The sequence below is a fragment of the Bubalus kerabau genome, chromosome 2 (genome assembly GCF_029407905.1).
Source record: "Bubalus kerabau isolate K-KA32 ecotype Philippines breed swamp buffalo chromosome 2, PCC_UOA_SB_1v2, whole genome shotgun sequence".
Taxonomy (NCBI): domain Eukaryota; kingdom Metazoa; phylum Chordata; class Mammalia; order Artiodactyla; family Bovidae; genus Bubalus; species Bubalus kerabau.
Genome location: NC_073625.1, coordinates 73183522 through 73208704, shown reverse-complemented (window position 1 = coordinate 73208704; position 25183 = coordinate 73183522). Strand labels below are relative to the sequence as shown.

Genomic DNA, 25183 nt, shown 5'->3' with positions numbered 1-25183 from the left:
CTAGATATCTATGACCCGCCTAAGATTCTTGCCTTTTAGTCAGTCCTCACACCCAATTCTTCAGTAGTGAGTCCTATTGACTTTCCAAAATATTGCTTGAATTTGAGGTTTTATCTTCCTCTATTTTGACATCTCTTTGAGCAAGCCACCTCCTCTGTTTGCCCAGGTTATTGCCACACAAGCTTAACTGCGCCCCCCCCAACCCCGCCACCGCTCCCATGCCCTAATACACATCCTCACTCAGTAGCAAAAATGATCCTTATTTATTGGATCACAATTCTTCACTTTTTAAAAACTTCCAATGACTTTCTCTCAGACCTCAGATAAAATCGAAGCTCCTCATAGTGTTTTCCTCCTCTCTACATAAAGCATTATGCTATTATCCTTTCCTTCAGCCTTTTGTTTGATGTTTCCACATTCCCTACTGAAAATTGCAATTATCTTTCTCTTTTACTCCTTTCTGTCTGATTCCCCTCCCCAGGATGTTCTCTCCCTTGGGCATAAACTCTTGTCATCTTCCTTCCCAGAGTTTTCTACTATGTCTGGCACACAGTGGACATCTGATAAATATGTGTTAAATGAATGAATAAATCTACTAACCATCCTAAGAGTAAACATATGATCACTTATCTCAAAGTAGAAAAGAACTAAGAGAGACCAGAAATGCTTTTCCTTCCTACTAGAAAAACAAAACTGGAAGCTGATGGCGGTTATCTTTTTTTCCCTCCCGAAATGTATCCAGCGTTCCTTCACCACTGCTTCTCCAGTGACTAAAGTAGACCGCAGCTTTCCCTCTCTTCTTTAAACATCAGGAGAACATCATTAATGTTTAATATTTGAGCACCGGCCAAGGTTTCTGTTTGTAAGTCTCAGGGGGAAAGAATTTTGATAATTGAATGATTTCCGGCAAGGAAGCACATTCCCAAATCCACATGCACTCATGTCTGTCCCCGTCTACCCTGCCAAGATGCTTATTTATTCTGTGTCTGGGGCTTTCCAGTTTAAATAAGTCCTTCTGCCTCATTACTGTGTCCACTTTCATTTGGTGTACAAATTATTTTCTCATTGATACCATATATTACTTGAGGAGTAGGTCTTGCAGCTCACAGAAGTTCGAAGGTGTCTGTGAGCATTGTCATGGAGAATATTGAATAATTTTTCTTGTTGTAGACTGAAGCTCAAAATAAGATTTTCATCTCTTTATGATCAGCAGCTGAAAAGCTTCTGTTGTCAGCAAAGCTCGAAACAGCAAAGAAAGTGGGGGAGATTCTGTTATTGCTTTTCCTTCCCTCGCTGCCTTCAAAAATGTTTATTTTGTGTTGCCTAAACAGAGTTCTTTTAGTAAATGTACCTCCTTAGGTACCTTTCTAAGAGCCATGGCGGCCAAGTCCTAAATTTTACCATTCCAAATAAATTGACTTTTCCTTTCTTCTCTGGTTGAAACCTTTCAAGCCATCTGAAAAGGATGAAGTTCATAAGCTGCTATTGATGATTCTGGTATGGAGTTTGACTATCAGAACAGTAGAAAGTTCTATTTTATTGAGCTGAATATTTTGTGGCACATGTACTTTGGAGCTAGGTAATGGTTTGTTTACAGAGAGAAAAAGATGCCACAGCTATACTGCAGTATTTTAAAAGATCTGAGTTTATAGGTTTTCCCCATTGTGTCTGTTCTGGTTCTTGCAAAAACTAAACAGAGCCTTGTTTTTCTGCAAAGCTTTATGCAATAATAGGAAATGTAAGGTCTGCAGAGCATTAGAGGACCATGAGATGGGTAAAGGACTGCCTCACTTCAGTGACAATGATGATAACTGGCATTTATTGAGTGCTTACTGCATACCAAACCCTGCAATAAGCGCTTTATATGGATTAGCTGGTTTAATTTTCACTAGAACTCATGTGGTTCTAGTTATACTTGGGATCCTGTTATTGTCCATATTTGGCACATGAGGAAATGGGGCAGAAGGGACATAAGCAGCAGAGTTACACAGATAAGAGAAAAGACCAAGTGGCTCCAGAGTTGCCCAATACAGACCACAGTGAGGAAAGGACTTGCAAAGTAAGCTGTTTTATGATCAAGACGAAGGAGAAGTCACTAGTGAAAATACTTTCGCCCAAGCTTTCCAAGTCAGTTAATACATTGAAGTTAATACATTAGAAGTGGTAAGTTTCTCTTCACTATCCATCACCAAAGCAAGAACTTAACACGAGAACAAGACTGAGTTCAGTTACCAGACAGACAACTCATGAGACCTGAAATGTTACTTTGCCTCATGTTTCTCATCTGTAAACTGGAGATAAAATTAGTATCTACCTCAAGGCAATGGCACCCCACTCCAGTACTTTTGCCTAGACAATCCCATGGACGGAGGAGCCCGGTAGGCTGCAGTCCATGGGGTCACTAGAGCCGGACACAACTGAGCGACTTCACTTTGACTTTTCACTTTCATGCATTGGAGAAGGAAATGGCAACCCACTCCAGTGTTCTTGCCTGTAGAATCCCAGGGACGGGGAAGCCTGGTAGGCTGCCATCTATGGGGTCGCACAGAGTCGGATACGACTGAAGCGACTTAGCAGCAGCAGCAGCATAGGATTGTTGTGAAAATTGAATGACATATATATAGAATCATATAAGACAGCACAGAACATTGTAAGTTATGTTTTAGTTATATTATTACTCCTAAGGATTTTCTTTACAAGTTTGAATTTTTAAGACATCCAAAATAAATACTCCATCTGTACACACAAATTAGTGATAATGACTTTAATTATCAGTTTTCAGAGAGCATAGTGTACATACTTTAAATATCTAATACCAGAGAAACAGTTTAATTAAACCTTTACTTTCCAACTCATCACTGGACTGCATTTAACTAGGGACCAACTAACCCAGAGACACAGTCATACCCCACTTGAGGGAAAAACATGTTTTTGAGATGTGCTTCCAAATGGAATTAAAGTTGTAAGTCAGGGAGTGTTCTTTAGGGAATGTATTGCTCAGTGATAAAATGTTGTGTGTGTGTGTGTGTGTGTGTGTTTTCATTATTGTTTTCATCAATTTAGGACAAATCTTTCACATATAGTTTTGACTCTGTGCAGGTTACTTGTCATTAGGCATGATAAAACATTTCCCCCAAGGTCTCCAGTGCAAGGAACTGGCAGTTTTCCTAATTACTTTTCCTCTGTTTCATTTTACCTTGCACGCTGTACCTTTGCCTTTTTCTCTTTGCACTTTTTTTTTTTCATTGCTGCAGTTGTGACCTAATTTTTTTTTACTTCATTATTTTGTGGAATAACCTTCTCAGGGTTCATGCTCCCTACCTCCCTGCCCCCATATTTGGAAAGACCGCAAAGTTAGCAGCTGGTTCCCTAATCAAATCAGATTCTAGGTTAACTGAAAATCTCTAATACTCTGGTGGATGAATGTGTAAATGAACATTAAGAAGGATGCAGATATCTGACTTCACAGTTTCTGGCCACATTCACAAGACCCTAGTGTAATTTTAAAGGATCTATTACAAGTTCTATATAAAGTATCAATTCAAAAGAATATGTAAATGCCTTCCAGTAGTTTTCCAAGTGAAAATATTTTGTTTGAAATTCAGTATTAAAGAGTATCTGGACTTAATAAAAAGAAAAATCTTATTCTGTCCAGATGAATGAATTTAAAACCCAATTTTCTTACTGAAGAATAACAGACTATATGATCTTTGGGAAGCAATGTTAAATAGATCCAGTGGTTTAAAAAATATGTATGTTATGACTAGAGGAATTTTCTTGGATTTGAAACATTTAAGCAGTAAACTCAGACATTTTAATCATGTATGGTAGTTAATTTGAAGTTCACTTGATAGACAAATTCTTTCATGCCACTTCTGATTTCTTGTAACTGACTGTTAGAGCTGTTAACATTCTATTTTCAGAATATCCTTATGTCTCAGAAGAAGACTGGAGGAGGGATTAAACAAGGTATGATCAAAGAAAAACACCGAAAACAACTCATTATCTTGAAGAGTTTCTATATATATAGAGAGAGATTATATGTATATTTAATACTTTATTCAAATAAAGAAATACAGTAAGGAAATCATTTTTAAGTCCAGAATTGATATCACTTAGTTTCGTATGTGGAATCAGAGCATAGATACTCAATTGTTTCCATTGTTTGAGCTAAACATGCCAGTCTCCTATGTGTTTTGACCACAGGTGTACAGCCTGTGGGTGTAGCTACATGATGCGATAACAGAAAATGTTTTATTAAGAACATATTTGGCAACTTTTTTTTTTTTACAAAAGCAAAGCATGATAAATATAGGGACCAATGGAGAATTTTGAAGGCAACCCTCTGCCTGCTGACTGTGGTTTGAGAAAACAATATTTTGAAGACCATCCAGGCTGTATTTAAATACAGCAGCTTAAAGACAGCATTTGCAGAGGCATCCTTTCCTTTCAAGGACTGTCTGAGTGAAATTTTCTTCAGCACATGTCTTTCATTATATAAAATTCATTGAGTGCTTAGGTGAATAATATGAGGCTCCAAGAATTAAGGAGCTAACAGTCAGAGGGAGACGAGGGAACAGTTAACATAAGGAATTCTTATTATGCGGTAGGACCCATGGTGTAATAATGAAGTGAATCAAGGATGAAGATGACATAATGGAAAGAACATGGACAATGGAGTCTGATAAACATAGGTTTGAATCCCTACTTGGATACTTCTCATCCATAAAATGTAAATAATAGTAGCCCTGGCCTCATAGGTTTATTGTGGTAGAACCAAGAGAAACAGTGACGGTTAAGTGCCTAGGACATCATAGTTACTCGATGCATAGTAACTATTATCAGTTATATTATGAGAGCAGTGGGCTGAGTGAACATTTCCATCTTCATTTGATAATAGGAAGACTTTTTACTTGTCAACCAACACTGGATAATTAGTAAAATCTGAAGTGTATATATGGTGAATATGATAAGCAGTGCAATTTATGGCTTTTGCTGAGGTTTGAATAATCCATTGCTTTCTTTATGTTGCCATTACAGTATCTGAGTGTGCTTCTCTTTGCATTTGCTTTCCCATATGTGAAAATTCCTGCATCTGGTGCTAACTTTCTTAAGCTCATGTTTCCTCAGAGGAAGTAACACATACTATTCATTTATTCTCTGTAAGCATAATTTGTTTCATCATAGGTACCTAATAACATCTGTATTTGTTATTCTAAAATGAACAGTTCTCAACAGAAATGTGAATTTCTTAATCATCAAACCCACATTCTACCACTCATGAAATTTGAGGCCCCTTTGGAACTGTCATTTAAGTATACCCAATGCTTCCCACTTAGGTAAGGTAACAATGAAAGAACTCTTAATTCATAAATTTTCTGCATTTCTACACACCTAACTTTTCATTATTTTCTTAAATTGTATCTATTTTAATCTGTTTTTAAAATTATACCCATCTATCATTAATTTGCATTTTAAAACTTGAGAGCAGTAGTCACAAGAATGTTTTTTCTCTTTGAAGTTAAATTAATATCATACTCAAGAAAAAAGTATACTCTTGAAGCTATGTCTTTAAAATAAAATGAAAATTAATTGAATAGATATTAATGGATATTATTTTAAAACACTAAATTTAAAACAGAAAAATATTATTTACTTGACCATGTTTATGTGAATAGAAAGAAAAATGCATAGATAGGAAAGCTGAAACTTTAATTATGGTATTTTTAAATGAAGTATACAGGCATAGCTACTGCAGCAAAAACCATGAAATATTTGCTATTATTTCATAAAGAACAATAGAATTTTGATATGTGTTTAGTCTTTAATATTGGAATTTTTAATTCACTTTATATAAATAGTAATAATCAATACTTATATAGGATATAAGATTCATGATAAGATTCAATAGCATGATGGTGTTTTGGGGTACTTTAAAAGGCAGGAATCAAAGTAATGATGCTAATCCCATATAAATCCCTTTTGACTTAAACTCTTCTATCAGAGACTTCTGCATGTGTGTGCTTAGTCACTTATTGTCTTCAATAAGTGAGAAGTTTGGGTTTTTTTCATATTACAATCTAAGAATGGGATCAAAAGACATAGGCTTCATTTATCTTGGTCCTCTGCCCGCCTCAAAACAGAACTTTCACGTTACTTGCAAATGGCTGCTCCAACGCCTGCCATCGTGTGCACATTCCAATCACATAAGGGGAAAAAGAAGGCAGGGAAATCCTCCCTTCAAGACTACCATACAGAGTTTGTGCCCTGTTTCATTACATATGTCAATGACCAAATGTATTTACATTTCACACTAATATGCATGGGAGTCAAAAAATATATATCTTTCATGAAAACAAAACAGCTAAAACTCATAGAACTTAATACCAAGAGAATGAAGGAGAAATTGGTTATTAGGAGACAGCTAGCACTTCCTTGCCTTAGATGGTAAAGAATCTGCCTGCAATGCAGGGGATCTGGGTTAGATCCCCAGGTCAGAAAGATCCCATGGAGAAGGGTATGACAACCCACTCCAGTATTCTTGCCTGGAGAATTCCATGGACAGAGGAGCCTGGCAGGCTACAGTCCATGGGGTTGCAAAAGTGGGACACAATTGAAGCAGCTCAGCCTGCACACACAGCAGTCTCTGATACAAGAGTTTAAATCAAGAGGGATTTTATATGGAATTAGTATCATTTACTTTAACATTTGCCTTTCAAATTGCCCCAAAACACCATCATGCTAATTTTTCAGGGAAATTATATGTAAACCATGAATCTTATATCCTATAAAATTATTGATTATTACTATTTATATAAAGTGAGTTTAAAAATCCAATTTTGAAGACTAAACATATATTAGGGTTTTTTTTTTCTTTTATTTAACTTTACAATATTGTATTGGTTTTGCCATATATAAAAATGAATCTGCCACAGGTATACATGTGTTCCCCATCCTGAACCCTCCTCCCTCCTCCCTCCCCATACCATCCCTCTGGGTCGTCCCAGTGCATCAGCCCCAAGCATCCAGTATTGTGCATCGAACCTGGACTGGCGACTCATTTCATATATGATATTATACATATTTCAATGCCATTCTCCCAAATCATCCCACTCTCTCCCTCTCCCACAGAGTCCATAAGACTGTTCTATACATCACTGTCTCTTTTGCTGTCTCGTATACAGGGTTATTGTTACCATCTTTCTAAATTCCATATATATGCGTTAGTATACTGTACTGGTGTTTTTCTTTCTGGCTTACTTCACTCTGTATAATAGGCTCCAGTTTCATCCACCTCATTAGAACTGATTCAAATAGCTCAGTTGGTAAAGAATCTGCCTGCAATGAGGGAGACCTGGATTTGATCCCTGGGTTGGGAAGATTATCCTGGAGAAGGGAAAGGCTACCCACTGCAATACTCTGGCCTGGAGAATTCATGGACTGTATAATCCATGGGGTCGCAAAGAGTCAGACGTGACTGAGTGACTTTCACTTCACTTCACTTCAAACATATCAAAACTCAATTGTTGTTTATGACATAATAGCCTATAATAGCAAACATCTCATGAGAATTGGTAATTTATCAGGCATTGTTTTAAGCATAGTAGTGATCTGTTTACTCATTTAATTTCACCACATCTTTTTAAGATAGGTTACTATTATTATCCTAGCTTTATAGGTTTAAAAAAAATAAGAAAAATGAATTTTTTCTTTTGAATATAAATGGTAAGAATATGCAATACTTGTATTTTCTTGATGTATAAAGTGCTGTAGATGTGAATAAATAAATAGATGAACTGCAAGACAAAACCCACATCAGTCAGTTCAGTTGCTCTGTCATGTCCGACTCTGCAGCTCCAAGGACTGCAGCACACCAGGCTTCCCTGTCCATCACCAACTCCCAAAGCTTGCTCAAACTCATGTCCCTTGAGTCGGTGATGCCATTCAACCATCTCGTCCTCTGTTGTCCCCTTCTTCTCCTACCTTCAATCTTTCCCAGCATCAGGGTCTTTTCTAATGCATCAGTTTTTTGCATCAACTGGCTTCGCATCAGCAAAACCCACATACAGGAACATAAAAATTAAAATGATTGTGTCCTCTTGGAAGGAAGCATCTTCTCTGGTGGTATTTCTAGTGATCAAAAGATTCTTGGCTTTCCATTTATGAAGCTGTCTAGAAAGTTGGTGGCATAATCTTCTACATATGTATAATGAGAGAGATGGGCCTTAGAGAATGATGAGAATGATTTTGATTTTACTTTATGTTTGAAAACAATGAGGTCATTTAGGAAAATTTTTTAGAAGATTAAGCCAGTAGAAACAAATTTCAGTCAAAAATGAAGTGTCATTATACACTGATGAGACTTTCTCTCATTTCACAAATAAATTATTTCTACATAATTCTAATATACTTGGGTTCAAAGTAAAACTACATATATATTTTAAAAGTAAAAAAAGAGTATCACATCTATGTAAGTGGTAGCAATACAAATATATTTGGAGACAGAGACATTCTTTGGCATTTGTGTATATAGTAAAAAGCTTGGTTTCATAGTTCTGTCCCCCAGTTTAAAATGTGAGGTCAAGAAAAAAAGCAAACACTTAGCATGAATAAAGTGAAAGGCCAAGTAGGGTTAAATGTTTAACATATTCTTTGTTAGTTGAGATGTAATTATCAGTCAGTACTATCAATTTGTATAGCACTGAAAAGACAGTGGCAAGAATGAGGCTGAAAACTATGGGGTAGCTTGATCCCAAAGGGTTCTTGTGCTGTGTTTGTGATTTTGCACTTTATTTTTAAGGAAAGTAATATGCATTGATATCTGAATGGCTGAATTATTCTATAGGATTAAACTACTATATGACAGATTTGGAGCAGAGCCTTTGAAACTAGAGACCAGGAAACAAGTGTATGCAACAGAATCTGAAGTGAAACAGAGATATGAAGAAATAGAGTTGAAGGATATTATGAACAAAGCTAGTGGAGGTGATGGAATTCCAGTGGAGCTATTCCAAATCCTGAAAGATGATGCTGTGAAAGTGCTGCACTCAATATGCCAGCAAATTTGGACAACTCAGCAGTGGCCACAGGACTGGAAAAGGTCAGTTTTCATTCCAATCCCAAAGAAAGGCAATGCCAAAGATTGTTCAAACTACTGCACAATTGCACTCATCTCACACGCTAGTAAAGTAATGCTCAAAATTCTCCAAGCCAGGCTTCAGCAATATGTGAACTGTGAACTTCCTGATGTTCAAGCTGGTTTTAGAAAAGGCAGAGGAACCAGAGATCAAACTGCCAACATCCGCTGGATCATGGAAAAAGCAAGAGAGTTTCAGAAAAACATCTATTTCGGCTTTATTGACTATGCCAAAGCCTTTGACTGTGTGGATCACAATAAACTGTGGAAAATTCTGAAAGAGATGGGAATACCAGACCACCTGATCTGCCTCTTGAGAAATTTGTATGCAGGTCAGGAAGCAACAGTTAGAACTGGACATGGAACAACAGAGTGGTTCCAAATAGGAAAAGGAGTACGTCAAGGCTGTATATTGTCACCCTGCTTATTTAACTTATATGCAGAGTACATCTTGAGAAAGGCTGGACTGGAGGAAACACAAGCTGGAATCAAAATTGCCGGGAGAAATATCAATAACTTCAGATATGCAGATGACACCACCCTTATGGCAGAAAGTGAAGAGGAACTCAAAAGGCTCTTGATGAAAGTGAAAGTGGAGAGTGAAAAAGTTGGCTTAAAGCTCAACATTCAGAAAACAAAGATCGTGGCATCCGGTCCCATCACTTCATGGGAAATAGATGGGGAAACAGTGGAAACAGTGTCAGACTTTATTTTTCTGGGCTCCAAAATCACTGCAGATGGTGACTGCAGCCATGAAATTAAAAGACGCTTACTCCTTGGAAGGAAAGTTATGACCAACCTAGATAGCATATTCAAAAGCAGAGACATTACTTTGCCAGCAAAGGTTCATATAGTCAAGGCTATAGTTTTTCCAGTGGTCATGTATGGATGTGAGAGTTGGACAGTGAAGAAGGCTGAGCACCGAAGAATTGATGCTTTTGAACTGTGGTGTTGGAAAAGACTCTTGAGAGTCCCTTGGACTGCAAGGAGATCCAACCAGTCCATTCTGAAGGAGATCAGCCCTGGGATTTCTTTGGAAGGAATGATGCTAAAGCTGAAACTCCAATACTTTGGCCACCTCATGTGAAGAGTTGACTCATTGGAAAAGACTCTGATGCTGGGAGGGATTGGGGGCAGGAGGAGAAGGGGACGACAGAGGATGAGATGGCTGGATGGCATCACTGACTTGATGAACATGAGTCTGAGTGAACTCCAGGAGTTGGTGATGGACAGGGAGGCCTGGCGTGCTGCGATTCATGGGGTCGCAAAGAGTCGGACACGACTGAGCGACTGAACTGAACTGAACTGAACTGAACTGAAGGAGTTAAAAATCAGCAAAACTTGGAAAACAAATACTGGGTGGGCCAAAAAGTTCATTCAGATTTTTCCATAACATCTTATAGAAAAACCCAAATGAATTTTTTGGCCAACCCAGCGTATCCATTGGGAGCTGTAAAAAGGAAGAGTCAAGTGACCCCTAGATTTTTGCTTTACCATCACTGTAGTATCATAGTAGTTCACCTGAATTGAGTACTTAGGCTATGTTGATCAGTTGGCCAAACTTTTGTTATATGTTACTTCACTGCACAAGTAATAACTATTGACACTGCTCTGCTGTCTTTGTAAATTAGGAAAGTGGAACTTAAAGACATTAATTTCTAGGTCATAAAGTCAGAGTGTTAGAGACTATTGAACCCATAGCAAAGAGTTGTACACTTTGCCTTGGAAGAGATTAGGGAGGCAGGCTAGAGGGACCTCCTAAAAAGAGGACTTTAGAAATACTACTTTGGGGACTTCCCTGGTGGTCCAGTAGCTAAGACTCTGCATTCCCAATGTAGGGGTCTGGAGTTTGATCCCTGGTCAGGAAAATAGAAGCAACATACCACAACTAAGACCCAGCACAGTCAAATAAAGAAAATATTTTAAAAAGAGAAATACTACTTTGTCAGTCACATGAAAGGTATTACATTTTCAGAAATTTTGACTATATGGATTTTTCATTTAAAAATCTGGAACCATGGAAGCATAGTGGAATACAGGTCATGTTTTCATTACCCTCTATATTATACATCTATAATCTCAGTTTTAGCCAATGATTAAAAGGCATTGTATACAGCTTGCTTAGTTCAGAAATTATTATATTCCAATTAAAAATTAGCTAATACTCAAAAGCAATTGAAGGTTTACTAATTAAATTTATTTTTACTTGGTTTCATAGTTTGTTTCTTTGATGTGACTGTTTTCACATACAGACAAAATTTTATTTCCTAAAATAACAGTGAAGCCTGAGCAAGGTAAAAAAAACCAGAGGAATCAAGAAAGTGTATTGTGCCAATGGCGAATGGCATGATTCCTGCGAGTCATGCTTGGCAGAAAGCCACCCCACATTCTTGGTACAAACTCTTGATAGCGTGCTCTGTTTTACAACATGCGGCAGTGTCTTTACAATATCAGCTCCTGAGTGGGCTGCTTTTGTTACAATCAAGTAAATTTGATCATAGTGCTGCTATTACTGGAATTTGGATCCAAACACTTTGGTTGATTTAATTATTTCAGTAAGATCTTTCACTTGTGTTTCTTCTGTACTCAAAGGCAGCAACAGACTGCTTAAGAACAGTTGTTCTTCTGCATCATTTGGCACCAACTACTTGACAAAACTGAAGTGTGTGATTCAGATAGAATAATTGCTCAAGAAATTTACTGCAGGATTTTCAGCGATTCCTGCAGTTGAAATCATAGGTCATTCTCATCAAGCATAATGCTCTTTTTGCCCATAGGTGTTTTGATTCTCAATGGATTCTATTTCCTCAAGGATGTCTCTAAGTCTTTAGCACATGTCAAGAACATTATTACTAATAAAAAACATTGAGTTTTATTAAAAATTCTTACATTCCATTTTCCTACTTGTTTGCCTCTCTTCATGAATCTTCCTGTTAAGGGCAATTATAGTATAGTAACGAGACATTGTGTAACATCTTCTTTTGTTTCTACCATTTCTTGAGAGTGCTCAAACTCATAATTTTAAGAATCAAGTTTAAGTCATCGAATTTCATTTCTACAGTAGTAAAAATTTAATTCCTATTCAATATATTTCAGTTGTTTTTATTTAACTTGAAATGTAAGTAAGTGCCAGTAAATTGAATCTGTGCTATTTGCTATCTTTATATTTCACTAATGCTTATTTCAAATATGTTTAACATGTGCATTTTTCTAGTAGTTCCTTGTTACTATTAATACAAAAAGTTAAAAAAAATTGAGTCTGTGTATGCCATCAGATCAGATCAGATCAGTCGCTCAGTCATGTCCGACTCTTTGCCACTCCATGAATCGCAGCACGCCAGGCCTCCCTGTCCATCACCAACTCCTGGAGTTCACTCAGACTCATGTTCATCAAGTCAGTGATGCCATCCAGCCATCTCATCCTCTGTCATCCCCTTCTCCTCCTGCCCTCAATCCCTCCCAGCATCAGAGTCTTTTCCAATGAGTCAACTCTTCGCATGAGGTGGCCAAAGTACTGGAGTTTCAGCTTTAGCATCATTCCTTCCAAAGAAATCCCAGGGCTGATCTCCTTCAGAATGGACTGGTTGGATCTCCTTGCAGTCCAAGGGACTCACAAGAGTCTTCTCCAACACCACAGTTCAAAAGCCTCAATTCTTCGGTGCTCAGCCTTCTTCACTGTCCAACTCTCACATCCATACATGACCACTGGAAAAACCATAGCCTTGACTAGACGAACCTTGGCTGGCAAAGTAATGTCTCTGCTTTTGAATATGCTATCTAGGTTGGTCATAACTTTCCTTCCAAGGAGTAAGCGTCTTTTAATTTCATGGCTGCAGTCACCATCTGCAGTGATTTTGGAGCCCAGAAAAATAAAGTCTGACACTGTTTCCACTGTTTCCCCATCTATTTCCCATGAAGTGATGGGACCGGATGCCATGATCTTTGTTTTCTGAATGTTGAGCTTTAAGCCAACTTTTTCACTCTCCACTTTCACTTTCATCAAGAGCCTTTTGAGTTCCTCTTCACTTTCTGCCATAAGGGTGGTGTCATCTGCATATCTGAAGTTATTGATATTTCTCCCGGCAATCTTGATTCCAGCTTGTGTTTCTTCCAGTCCAGCGTTTCTCATGATGTACTCTGCATATAAGTTAAATAAGCAGGGTGACAATATACAGCCTTGACGTTCTCCTTTTCCTATTTGGAACCACTCTGTTGTTCCATGTCCAGTTCTAACTGTTGCTTCCTGACCTGCATACAAATTTCTCGAGAGGCAGATCAGGTGGTCTGGTATTCCCATCTCTTTCAGAATTTTCCACAGTTTATTGTGATCCACACAGTTAAAGGCTTTGGCATAGTCAATAAAGCCAAAATAGATGTTTTTCTGAAATTCTCTTGCTTTTTCCGTGATCCAACGGATGTTGGCAATTTGATCTCTGGTTCCTCTGCCTTTTCTAAAACCAGCTTGAACATCAGGAAGTTCACAGTTCACATATTGCTGAAGTCTGGCTTGGAGAATTTTGAGCATTACTTTACTAGCGTGTGAGATGAGTGCAATTGTGCGGTAGTTTGATCATTCTTTGGCATTGCATTTCTTTGGGATTGGAATGAAAACTGACCTTTTCCAGTCCTGTGGCCACTGCTGAGTTGTCCAAATTTGCTGGCATATTGAGTGCAGCACTTTCACAGCATCATCTTTCAGGATTTGGAATAGCTCCACTGGAATTCCAGCACCTCCACTAGCTTTGTTCATAGTGATGCTTTCTAAGGCCCACTTGACTTCACATTCCAGCATGTCTGGCTCTAGGTCAGTGATCACACCATCGTGATTATCTGGGTTGTGAAGATCTTTTTTGTACAATTCTTTTGTGTATTCTTGCCATCTCTTCTTAATATCTTCTGCTTCTGTTAGGTCCATACCATTTCTGTCCTTTATCGAGCTCATCTTTGCATGAAATGTTCCTTTGGTATCTCTGATTTTCTTGAAGAGATCCCTAGTCTTTCCCATTCTGTTGTTTTCCTCTATTTCTTTGCATTGATCGCTAAAGAAAGCTTTCTTATCTCTTCTTGCTCTTCTTTGGAACTCTGCATTCAGATGTTTATATCTTTCCTTTTCTCCTTTGCTTTTAGCTTCTCTTCTTTTCACAGCTATTTGTAAGACCTCCCCAGTGTATGCCATAGATCCTATATTTTCTTTTCTTTTTCCTTTAGGTATTTCTCTGGTGACTCACTGTTCAGAGGGCACACCACACACTCAAATTCTTATTTAAAGACTAATTTTGTTATAGAGTAGGTAATACAGATGAATTATAAAATTGCTTACTCATTCAAATATTCCCAGTCCAAATGGATTTTAACTTTTAGCCACCACCCACCCTCCCACCCCGCCCTGAAAAGATTGGTTTTGGAAGATCTTAATTAGTATATCAACTGAAGGCATTGAGAGTCACGTGTACATCTAGCAAGAAATGAAAACTGAAAAGGACCCCTGTCCATTTGGGATTTAGCAACTGGAAGCCATTAGTGACTAGCAAACATTGCATTATGAAGGTGCTGAGATTGAAGCTGGAGTGCAGTGATTTGTATGGGAGGTAAGGAAGTAGAGAGGGTAGAAAGGGCAAGTAGAAGTGATTTGTGTGGTTTATTTTAATTTGTTTATTGATTTTTCAAAGATGGAAGTGTCTTGGATGTATTCATATGCTACTAGAAAGGTCCTAGTTTTGAAAGAGTGAATAGTCAAATGACCAAAGAGGCTAAGAAGTAGTCATCAGAAAACAGCTTTATGAAGGGGAAGGAAAGGATAAGTTGGCAAAAGTCAGGCCATGCCTGTATGTTTGAATGCAGGAATCGGTGGTGGGCTATGTGTTTTCTCTGTGAATCAGAGGCTGTATGCTCAGCTATAAGATAAACAGAGTAGTGGCAGTGGTATATTAGAGCTCAGAGGGGAATAGGTAATATTGGAAATAACCATTATGAGTAAAATTGTAGTGAACTGCCTGGGGTTATTATAGTTAATAATCTAAATACATAATTATCTACTTTTTAAAACAAATAATTAAATTCTTTTAAAAAAAAAGAGGTAATTACCCTCTCCCATCCCATATATCTGTAACAAAGTATATATTGGAAAGAAAAATTAAGAAACTGTCAACACTATCAGACTTGAATTGTTGAGCATTTGAACCAGGGTAGTGGCAGCAAGAATAGATCGTAAAAGCCAATTTTTCAAAATGTTGGCAATTATGAAGATTTAATATTCTAATGACAATCTCCTTCACTATTCTTGCCTGGAAAATACCATGGACAGAGGAGCCTGGCAGGCTACAGTCCACGGGGTCACAAAGAGCCAAACATGCTTAGAGAATAAACAACAACAACAAATGCTCTAGGAGACTAGTCAGGCAACCAAAAACAAAGAAATGCAATCACAGCACACCAGTAGACTCTGCTGGAAACAGTATTTACCAACAGTAATAATATAAGATATTTAATGTTTTAACTTTTAGATACAGCCTATGGATAAAGTATAGAAAATAAGTATGGTAAAAATAAAAATATAGCTGCCTGACTTTCTCCAACTGATCCTTTTCTCTTTTTGTTCCTTGTAATTAAAAATTATCCTTTTTATCCCCTTTATAAGGCTAAGCTCTGAACCTCTGTTTCTTAGCTTCTTCCACTACAGCATGCTACCCAAGAGAAAGTATAAAACCAGAAATCGAAGACAGGACAATTTAAAAATACTTCCAAAATACATAAAATTAAAAGCCATAATTTTGATGTTATAATATGATATATGCCATAAGAATTCAGCAAGAGAAAAATAGAACTTTACATCCATAGAAAAGCTTGGTAAAGAGGTTGGGTTTTACCATGTTAGTTACATGGAGGAATTTGGACCACCCAAAAGTGATATACAGACTTGTGGGCAGATTGGAGGTGTGGGGAACCAAAGGGACTGAGAGGGGATGCATTAATTTCACTGAACTTGAGGATCTCCTCTGTGAAAGACTAGAAATGATAGTAGATATTTAAATTAAAGTTAGTTGTCAGAAGGCCACAAATGGCTGATTGGAAAACCTTATTGTTGATGACATTTTAATGACAGATAAAAAGTCCCTGCTTGCAAAAATATATTTTTGAAATTAAAAAATAATAAAACACCTCAATCATTTTTGGAAAGATCTTTCATACATAAAATTATGACTTGAGAATTAAGAAAATCAGATATTTTAAATAAATATAACCTAAGATGTATACAGGAATAAGAGACTAAAATTTACTTTTATATTTATCTTTAGCACATTGGAAGATATCTTTCAAAAATTAGCATTCAGCTATTTTGCTTATTATAAACATAAACCAGCATCCTAATTGTCCAAGTGACCCTTTTCTGCAATTGCCAAAATTTTAGCCTTTCTTGATGCTTATGACTGCTGCTTCTCCTAGTTAATCCAATTTACTTAGGATTTTTAACCAAAGACTTTTGTTCACTGAACCAAAAAAAAAAAAAAAAGAAGAAGAAAAAGTAGTTAAGTGTTGTCTCCCAAATATTATTAAAATAAATTAACGCACTTGGAAATATTAAATCATATACTTAGTTCCCTATAATGCAGTAAATCAAGGACTGTTTATAGAAAGAATGTTAAATATGCTTCACTTTAACACAGTGAGTATATATTTTATTACAGTAAATATAAATATATCTCTGTGGCTATTTGAGTATCTTCATTTTAAATAACATTATTAAAAAGAGATATAAATTATATAATGCTATTTAGACTACCCATGTTAATATTAATATACTTTATGAATCTGAAAGGTTGCATTGGCTTTGGGGTTCACTGTGATCAATCTCTAAAGAGATATTTTTACTAACAGATTTTTTTTCTTGAAAGTGAAATTAGTTAGCATCACTGATAGTCTAATCTCTTTTATAAACGTCAACTACTTACAAGTTTTATCATTTGCTGCTTGCCAAAACTCAGTTTTGAAAGGATGCGTGGCGTAAGTAATTTGAGGTTAAAGAATCACTCCATATTTAGCCAAGGCTCTATGCATTAGTAAACCATACAAATTTCATGACTATATAAAATAAGCCATCTGTAGACATGAACCTCAGCCCTCTCCTAATTTGGAGAAGTATTTGTAGTCATTCGTGCCAATGGAAGCATTGGCCTTTCCACATAAAAAGGTTTAAAAAAAAAAAGTCACCATGGCAACTAGAAAGAATACTGATCTCTTGCACTACATTTTAAGTATATCAAAGTCAAATCTCACGGACTGATTGTTCCAAATATCCCCTCAAATGACTTCTCATATTGTTTATTGTTCTTATCACAAGATGCAGGGTATTTTGCATTCACATCAATTACAAAACTGTCAGAGGCTATTGATGTTTCACATGGTTTTGAATGGCCCTTAATCTTCTTCTGCATTTGAAGAACCCTGACTGACCCTTTACAAGATAGAAGTAACTATAACTATATGTAAATACTGTATTTTTGTAGCTGAGTTAAGCTTTGTCTCTTTTTTGTACACTGCCATCAATATCTCTCTTCATTTTCTTCTTATTTTCTACTTCTTCCTTTTTAGTTTTCTCTCCCTCTTTCTCCTTTTCCAACCCCCATCCCTTGCAAACAAAGTCTTTTGCACATGTAGGCACATAGACATGTACAGAATTTCTGTGTGTTAGCAACACTGATTTTTTTCCCTCTATCATTTTAGTAGAAGTGAACTTTAATACAAAATGCTACAGAAACCTATTTCCATTTTTTTAACCAGTAAACCAGTCTTGCATCATAAATCGTAATTCTTGGCTATATAATAGTTAAAGACCTTGTGTAAAACATCATTAGTTGTAAACTTTCTGTGAAATTAATCTGCAATATCAAATTAAAGGAATCCCATACAGATGGAGTTATCATATGAAGAAAGAATTTTTATATCTATTATTATTATTTCCTTTAAGATATTAAGGTAATAATAACACCACTAACAGTTATCATTTAGTGTATGTGTATGCTTATTCTGTATCAAGACCTATTCTAAATATACTACACCATCAATGCATTTAATCTGCAAAACAACTCCATGAACAAGGGTTCATTTTATAGCTGAGAAACTAAAGCACAGTGTGTGCTAAGTTGCTCAGTCATCTCTGACTCTTTGTGACCCTATGGACTGTAGCCCACCAGGCTCCTCTGTCCAGAGAATTCTCCAGGCAAGAATACTGGAGTGGGTTGCCAAACCCTTCTCCAGGGGATCTTTCCAACCCAGGGATTGAACCCAAGTCTCTCAAGTCTCTTGCATTCTCAAGCAGGTTCTTTATCACTAGCGCCACCTGGGAAGCCCCAAAACACAGTAAAGTTATAAAATTAGAAAGTGGTGGAGCAGAAGCTTTTTGCTTGTCTTAGTTTGTTTTATATTTGCTTGGTTGGTTGATTTGTGGTTTTGTATTTTTCTCTGATATACAATTAGTATAATCACCTATGAGACTGAAGAGTTTCAAAACATTGTTTAAAGTATAGAACAATATTAGAATAATACAAAGTGTAAGCATATTGCAAAAATGATCCGTAATCTTATTCATCTATTAGCATTTTACCCAATTTTCCTTTCTTCTTACAACATCTTGATTTGTATTTCCAAGAATAGGAATATTTCCTATGTAACCACAGATAGTTCTCAACCTTGGTAAACTTAGCATGAATACAACCACTTTTATGTAATTTGTATTTCAGTATTTTCAACTGACCCAGTAATGTCTTCTATAGTTTTGTTTTGTTGTTGGTTTTTGTTTTGTTTTGTTTTGTTTTGTTTTTTTTAACCACTAGTGCAGGATCCATTCCTGGATCAGGTATTACATTTAGTTCTCTTGTCTCTTCAGCCTCTTTGAATATCTTTGTCTTTTATGGCACTGATATTTTGGAGGAATATAGTGAAACTGAGGTCTTTTGCACAAACAAGTGATTAATTGAGAGGCTAGTGTTGATTGGGGATATAGAAATCACCTTGTACAGTCAAATAGTTAATCACGATAATGGTCGCTAAGCTAAATTGCTGGTAGTTGAGATACAAGTAAATGAATTTCAGTGTAATTTGGGAAATTAAATTGACAAGGTTCAGCGATGAATTAAACTTGGGAGGTGACCTGGAGGTCAGGATCAGGATGACTCCTCAAGTCCTGGATTGCATCTCTGACTCAACAGTGTCATTCACCAAGCCAGCCAAAGATAAAGACAGCTAGGAGTTGTTTTTCAGTCACTCAGTCATTTCTGACTCTGTGACTCCATGAATTGCAGCACTCTAGGCTTCCCTGTCCTTCACTATCTCCTGGAGTTTGCTCAAACTCATGTCCATTGAGTTGGTGATGCCATCCAACCATCTTATCTTCTGTTGCCCCCTTCTCCTCCTGCCTTCAATCTTCCCCAGCACCAGAGTTTTTTCCAATGAGAGCTATGAGAGAGGTCAAAAATTCAGTTGGGAAACAGTCTCTTCTTAGATGTTTGGATAGTGATGCTTCTTACATTACAGATCTGAAGCTCAACAAGGAGAATTGAGGCAAATATATATATATATATATATATATATATATATATATATATATATATATTCTGGGAATCCTTGCCTATAGGTGAGAGGAGAAAGGTTGACTGAAGAAATTGCCTGGGAAGACTAGAGAGAGAGAAGAAAGGTGAGCCCATGACACAGCCTTGAATAATCCCACATTAAGGGATCTAGTGCAGGATGATTAAACTGCCAGGGAGCTTGGAGGAAAACAGCAGCCAGAGTAGTAACAAAACATGAGAGAGGATGTTACAAGGACTAGAAAAGAGTGCTGTAAAGGATTAAGAAATGTTCAGAACTGTCACAGTTGCTGAGAGGACAAAGAGATTAAGTGTTAAAAAATGACCTTTGGCTTTGGAACCACTGTGGTTCTGGTGACTTTATCCAGAATGTTTACTGTGCAGTGATGAGGGCAGAAACCAGACTGGACTAAGTGGTCATGAGAAGATACTGAGGAAAATGAGTCAACACACAAGGGTTTTTAATATTGACCATGAGGAAACAGGATGAGGGGTAGCTGGAAGGATTTGTAAAGTTGAGAGAGGTTTGAAGACTGCTTTTCTGTTAAAAAAAAAATAGTTCATTATTGGAGTGAGTGTAACTGGCTTGGGAAAGAATCACATTGAAAAGATATGTTTGAATGGGTAGGAGCATGAAAAGTTAATTGAAAGAAGTTCTTTGTAAAGGTGTGGAAGAATCATGATTTAGATGAGAGGATGTGGTACTGGCCTTAGATGTAGAAACAGCCCTTCATTATAACAGGAAGGAGAAAGACAAGGAGAGACACAAATAGAGGAAGAGTTGTTTAGAAAAATAATGTCAAGAGTCCCTGGGAACAATTCGCTTTTCATTAGGAGGTAGGAATTGTGGTCATCTATAGAGAGTAAGGACCCAAATGAAAGTGGAAGTTTTCAGGAGCTCAAAGAAGACTTACATGTTATTCAGAAGAAGGGGAGAAGGGGAGAGGATGTCTCCATCCAATAGCCAGTGTTCAGGGCCTCTTAAGGTTGGAGATAATACATTTATTTTGAGACATTGTTGTGGGACATTTCTGTTATGGGACATTTCTCAGCATGAGATGGCTATTCCTCAGGAGGCTGGAGAAAGTAGGCAGTTTATGTAAAAGTGTGTTTTTGCAAGGCAAGTTTAACAAAGAACCCAAAGAATCTGGATGCTCTAATACATTTATTAAAATAAAGGATCAAGAAATTTATACTAAATTTTAAAATAAGTGAATGAAGGATAGGGACCATAGTCTGGTGAGGTAAACCAGGCTGTGTACTATAGGTTTTGATGAGGTTAGTAGATCAACTGTCTGACAAGCAGACTCTAAGAGGAAATTGTCCTTGAATTTGTTATTTTAGATGTTCAGCAATCTCAGATGATGCTGAATACCTCCATGTGACAGTGAGAGATGTGTGAATGTGTGCTAAGTTAAGTTGCTTCAGAACTGTCTGACTCTTTGGAACCCCATGGACTGTAGCCCGGCAGTCTCCTCTGTCATGGGATTCTCCAGGCAAGAATAGTGGAGTGGGTTGCCCTGCCATCCTCCAAGAGATCTTCCCAAGCCAGGGATCAAACCCACGTCTCTTATGTCTGCTGCTGCTGCTAAGTCGCTTCAGTCGTGTCCGACTCTTAGCGACCCCATGGACTGCAGCCTACCAGGCTCCTCTGTCCATGGGATTTTCCAGGCAAGAATACTGGAGTGGGGTGCCATTGCCTTCTCTGCTCTTATGTCTACCTGCATTGATAGACAGGTTCTTGACAACTAGCGCCACCTGGGAAGCCAGGGGCTAAGAGATAGGACAGAAGAAATGATCCCTCAGTGGGGAGATTGAGGACCTGAGAGATCAAGGTACATGGTTGATGAAAGCAACCTGAATGTTGAGGGGTCTCAGTGCTTTCAGAAGTCTGGGAGTCTTTGGCAGAGGCTTTAATTCTATAAAAGAAGGCAACAAAGAGGCTGAGGATGGAAGCCAGTAAAAGGCAGAAACCATGATCTGTTAGTAGCAGGAGGAATATTCTTGATTTTTTTGTTTTGGTTTGCTTTTAACAAGAGGGCAGGGAAGTAATGGTTTTGGGGAGACAGTAAATAAGAGTGTGGAAGAACCAGCCCATGGCACATGTAAAGTACTAGAAAATAAACAGAAAGCACTTGAGAATGCTGCTGGCTTAGTAGTGTCTCTAGAGGTGAGCCAAGTTTCAATTAAGGAGAGGAGGTGGAGAGGAAACTCCAAGAAGTCGGCGGTAATTCGGGATTTACGAAATCAGGAGTATTGGCGTAAACACACAACAAAACTGTAAGAAGGTGGGGAGAAGCATGGGACTGGTGTGAGGAGACCTTCTAGGCAATAAAGAAAAGCTTAAGCCCAGCAGTTGGCAACTTCCTTATAATAAACTCTGTTGTATGTTCTATGTGTCTCTGTGTGTACATATGTATGGTTATATGTGCACAGTTGGAGAAAACTTTGCCAGTTGTATTGAGACATAATTGGCATAGAGCACTGTACAAGTTTAAGGTGTAGAGCATAATGATTTGACTGCAAGGACTGTTTTTATTACCACCTCCAAATTTCAAACTTTGCTTCTATTTCCACATTCAAATTGACCTGAAAAAAATGCCATAAAAGACAGTTTTGCATGTGTTGTTCTTTCTATCTGGAATGTTCTTTTCTGAGATGTATACATGGCTCCCTTCCTCACCAACTTTAGACCCTTGCTTAAATGACACGCTTGCAGTGGAACTTTTGCAGAAAACTCTTCTTCCCATTCAAGCCTTTTGTGTCCTCCTTCCCAGTTTTATTTTCTCCTTAGTACTTTCTGTCCTTTGTTAGGCCCTTGATTTACTCACTTATTGTTGCCTCTCTTCTCACACTAAGATGTAGAGTCCTGGAGGGCAGGTTTGCATCTGTCTTTTTTGTTCCTTTCTCCATCGCTAGCAGCTAGAACTGTGCCTGAAATATAGTGTGACTGAATAAACCATTGCTGAACAGATGAGGTAGTACATATATGAATTAATAGTAGGCATAGAAATGCAATGGGGTCTGAGGACAATTCCAAAAGAGAAGTTACACTAATATTGGGATCAATGAATACATTGTTGCACTAAATGTGGGGCCCTCCAGGGTTATATGGTACAACACACATGTGGATGAATAAATGGTGCTATGAGCTTTGTGAAGTGGGCTCTTTATTTTAAAGTCTCCTCTGGATTGCAGGATGATTTCAATGTCATTTGAGAACTTAAATCCCTATCAAGTAGCCCACAGAATAGTCACCTTTTAGTTTCATTTTCAAAACCAAATAAAGCCTAGTGCTGTTACCCTGCATGAGACGGACTTTGCAGCTGAGTGCCTCTGGGCATGTCAAGGCCTGGGTTTAGATTAACTGCCAGTTTCTGCAACTGCAAAAATCAAGTTCCATGAACTTTGAAAGCATGAGAATGGCTGAAGAAAGTAAGGCTTTGTTTCACTCCTATAAACTCCTCAGCATTGCTCTCAGAAAGTAGCTAAGATTCCACTTGATTGAATGTAAGACATATTTTAGTGTTTTCAAAACTTTTTTTTGGTTAACAAGATGGCCATGGTATTTTTTTTTCTGTCTATTGAATAAAAATTTCAAAACTAATGAACACAGTGACTAATCTGGGATTGGTTTTATTGATTTCTCATCTGGATTTTATTTTTATCTTTTGCTTTGCTTGTTTTCTTTTAAAAATGACCTTAGTAAAACTCTCTTTTTAAACATATAACATATGTATAAGATACATATATATGGGCTTCCCTGGTGGCTCAATGGTAAGGAATCCACTTGCCAATGCCTAAGACACAGATTCAATTTGTAGCTTGGGATGATCCCCTGGAGAAGGAAATGGCAACCCACTCCAGTATTCTTGCCTGGAAAATCCCACAGGCAGAGGAGACTGGTGGGCTACAGCCCAGGGGGTTGCAAAAGAGCTGGACACTACTTAGCAACTAAGCAACAGCAACAATAAAGATACATGTGTAAGAAACATTTTTATTCTAGAATAAAACAAGGTCACTTTTGGAACACTTTTCATTAAACATCTGTATTCTATGTAATAAATGTATTAACCTTATTTCAGATTGTGTGCTTTAGAGCATATACATGCACATACATATATATGAAGGTTTATATATATATGTATGTGTGTATATATAGACATATATGTGTGTATGTATAGATATATATGTGTGTGTATGTATATTCTTTCTTCAGTTTTCTCAGAACTGATTTTTCTATCACAAATATATTGGCTCTATGAACAGAGTTACAGTCTTTACAATGTTACTTTAACTAGACAAGCTCTATATTTTCCCTATTCTACAGTCTTCTGTGTAAGACTAACTGACATGAAATGAGAGGAGAATGTAGTAATGTCAAGAGAGAGGAATGCTTGACTACTCATCTGGTGCCCTCAACACAGACCTGCAAGAAGATCCATCACTAATTTCAAATTTCCTTTTGAACTGGATGGTACTGGATTGTTAACATGTTGTGTAATGACCTTGGAATCAATAGGATGTCTGTCCAGTCCTGGGAAGATAAATATGGATGAGCCCTGTGCTATCAGTCATCTTGCCTGCCGCTGTTAATGCGTAGTTGGACTCATTGAAGTCTTTTGGGAGCAGGAACTGGTCCCAGAATAATCCTATTGCTGACTTTGGGTCTCATGTATCGGGAGATAAATCAGATTCTTTATATTTGCATATGGAGATGGATAGAGCTTACAGCTGGACAGTTTTTTTCTGGCTTTTACTGGAATAAGATAGATATTGTTCATCAATAGTGATTACAGGGTTAAAGGAACAATTTTTAAAAAGGGGAGGAAAACCTAGATTTTTCAGATACAATTCAGCTGTTTCAGAAATACATTTGTCCATGGTTCTGATAAATGTCTTCTGATTCTCTGGTATTCACTGCTCCTTTTGTGTCTCTTGCTTCCGGGTTTCTAAGTGTGTGCTCTCCAAGGGAATTGGATTTAAAGTTTAAAGAAACTTGGCTTTTGAACAAAATTGAGCGGGAAGGTCAGAAGGCAGGTATGACACAGATAATTTTGCTTCCAAATTTCTTTGTCCCTCTTTCCTTCAGTACCCACAGGAGAACTTTAGGCTCAGTTTATACCATTTGTATAAAATGTCTCTGAATGGTTTCATTACTAATTCCTATAATGGTCTGTTGATAGATAGTAACTGTGACATACCGGGGACCAGGAGGAAAATCAAGAAAACAGCACCAGCTTCCAAGGCTTAAAAAATCCTATCCAATCTAAAAACATCTCTCATTTTTTTTAAATAAGTGATTTAGCTGAAATATTTTAAATTACTCACCAGACATTTGCAGTATTTCTGTATAACATATTATAATAACACCATTAAATATGGAATATAATTGTATTGTGTTTAACATTGTAAATCTTAGAGCTCAACAGAGATTTAGAAAAATCTAAAAATTATATCGGTG

General features: G+C 37.3%; 1 protein-coding gene and 1 long non-coding RNA gene across 2 annotated transcripts in view; both read left to right on the top strand.

Moving 5' to 3' along the window:
- Positions 1–25183, top strand: part of ROBO1 (roundabout guidance receptor 1) — a 1262210-nt gene that overhangs the window by 511614 nt on the left and 725413 nt on the right. The gene's annotated exons all lie outside the window — the stretch shown is intronic.
- LOC129643394 (uncharacterized) lies at positions 14567–24635 on the top strand. Its single transcript, XR_008710283.1, has 2 exons — positions 14567–14724; positions 24050–24635. It is a non-coding gene; the product is annotated as an uncharacterized LOC129643394 (long non-coding RNA).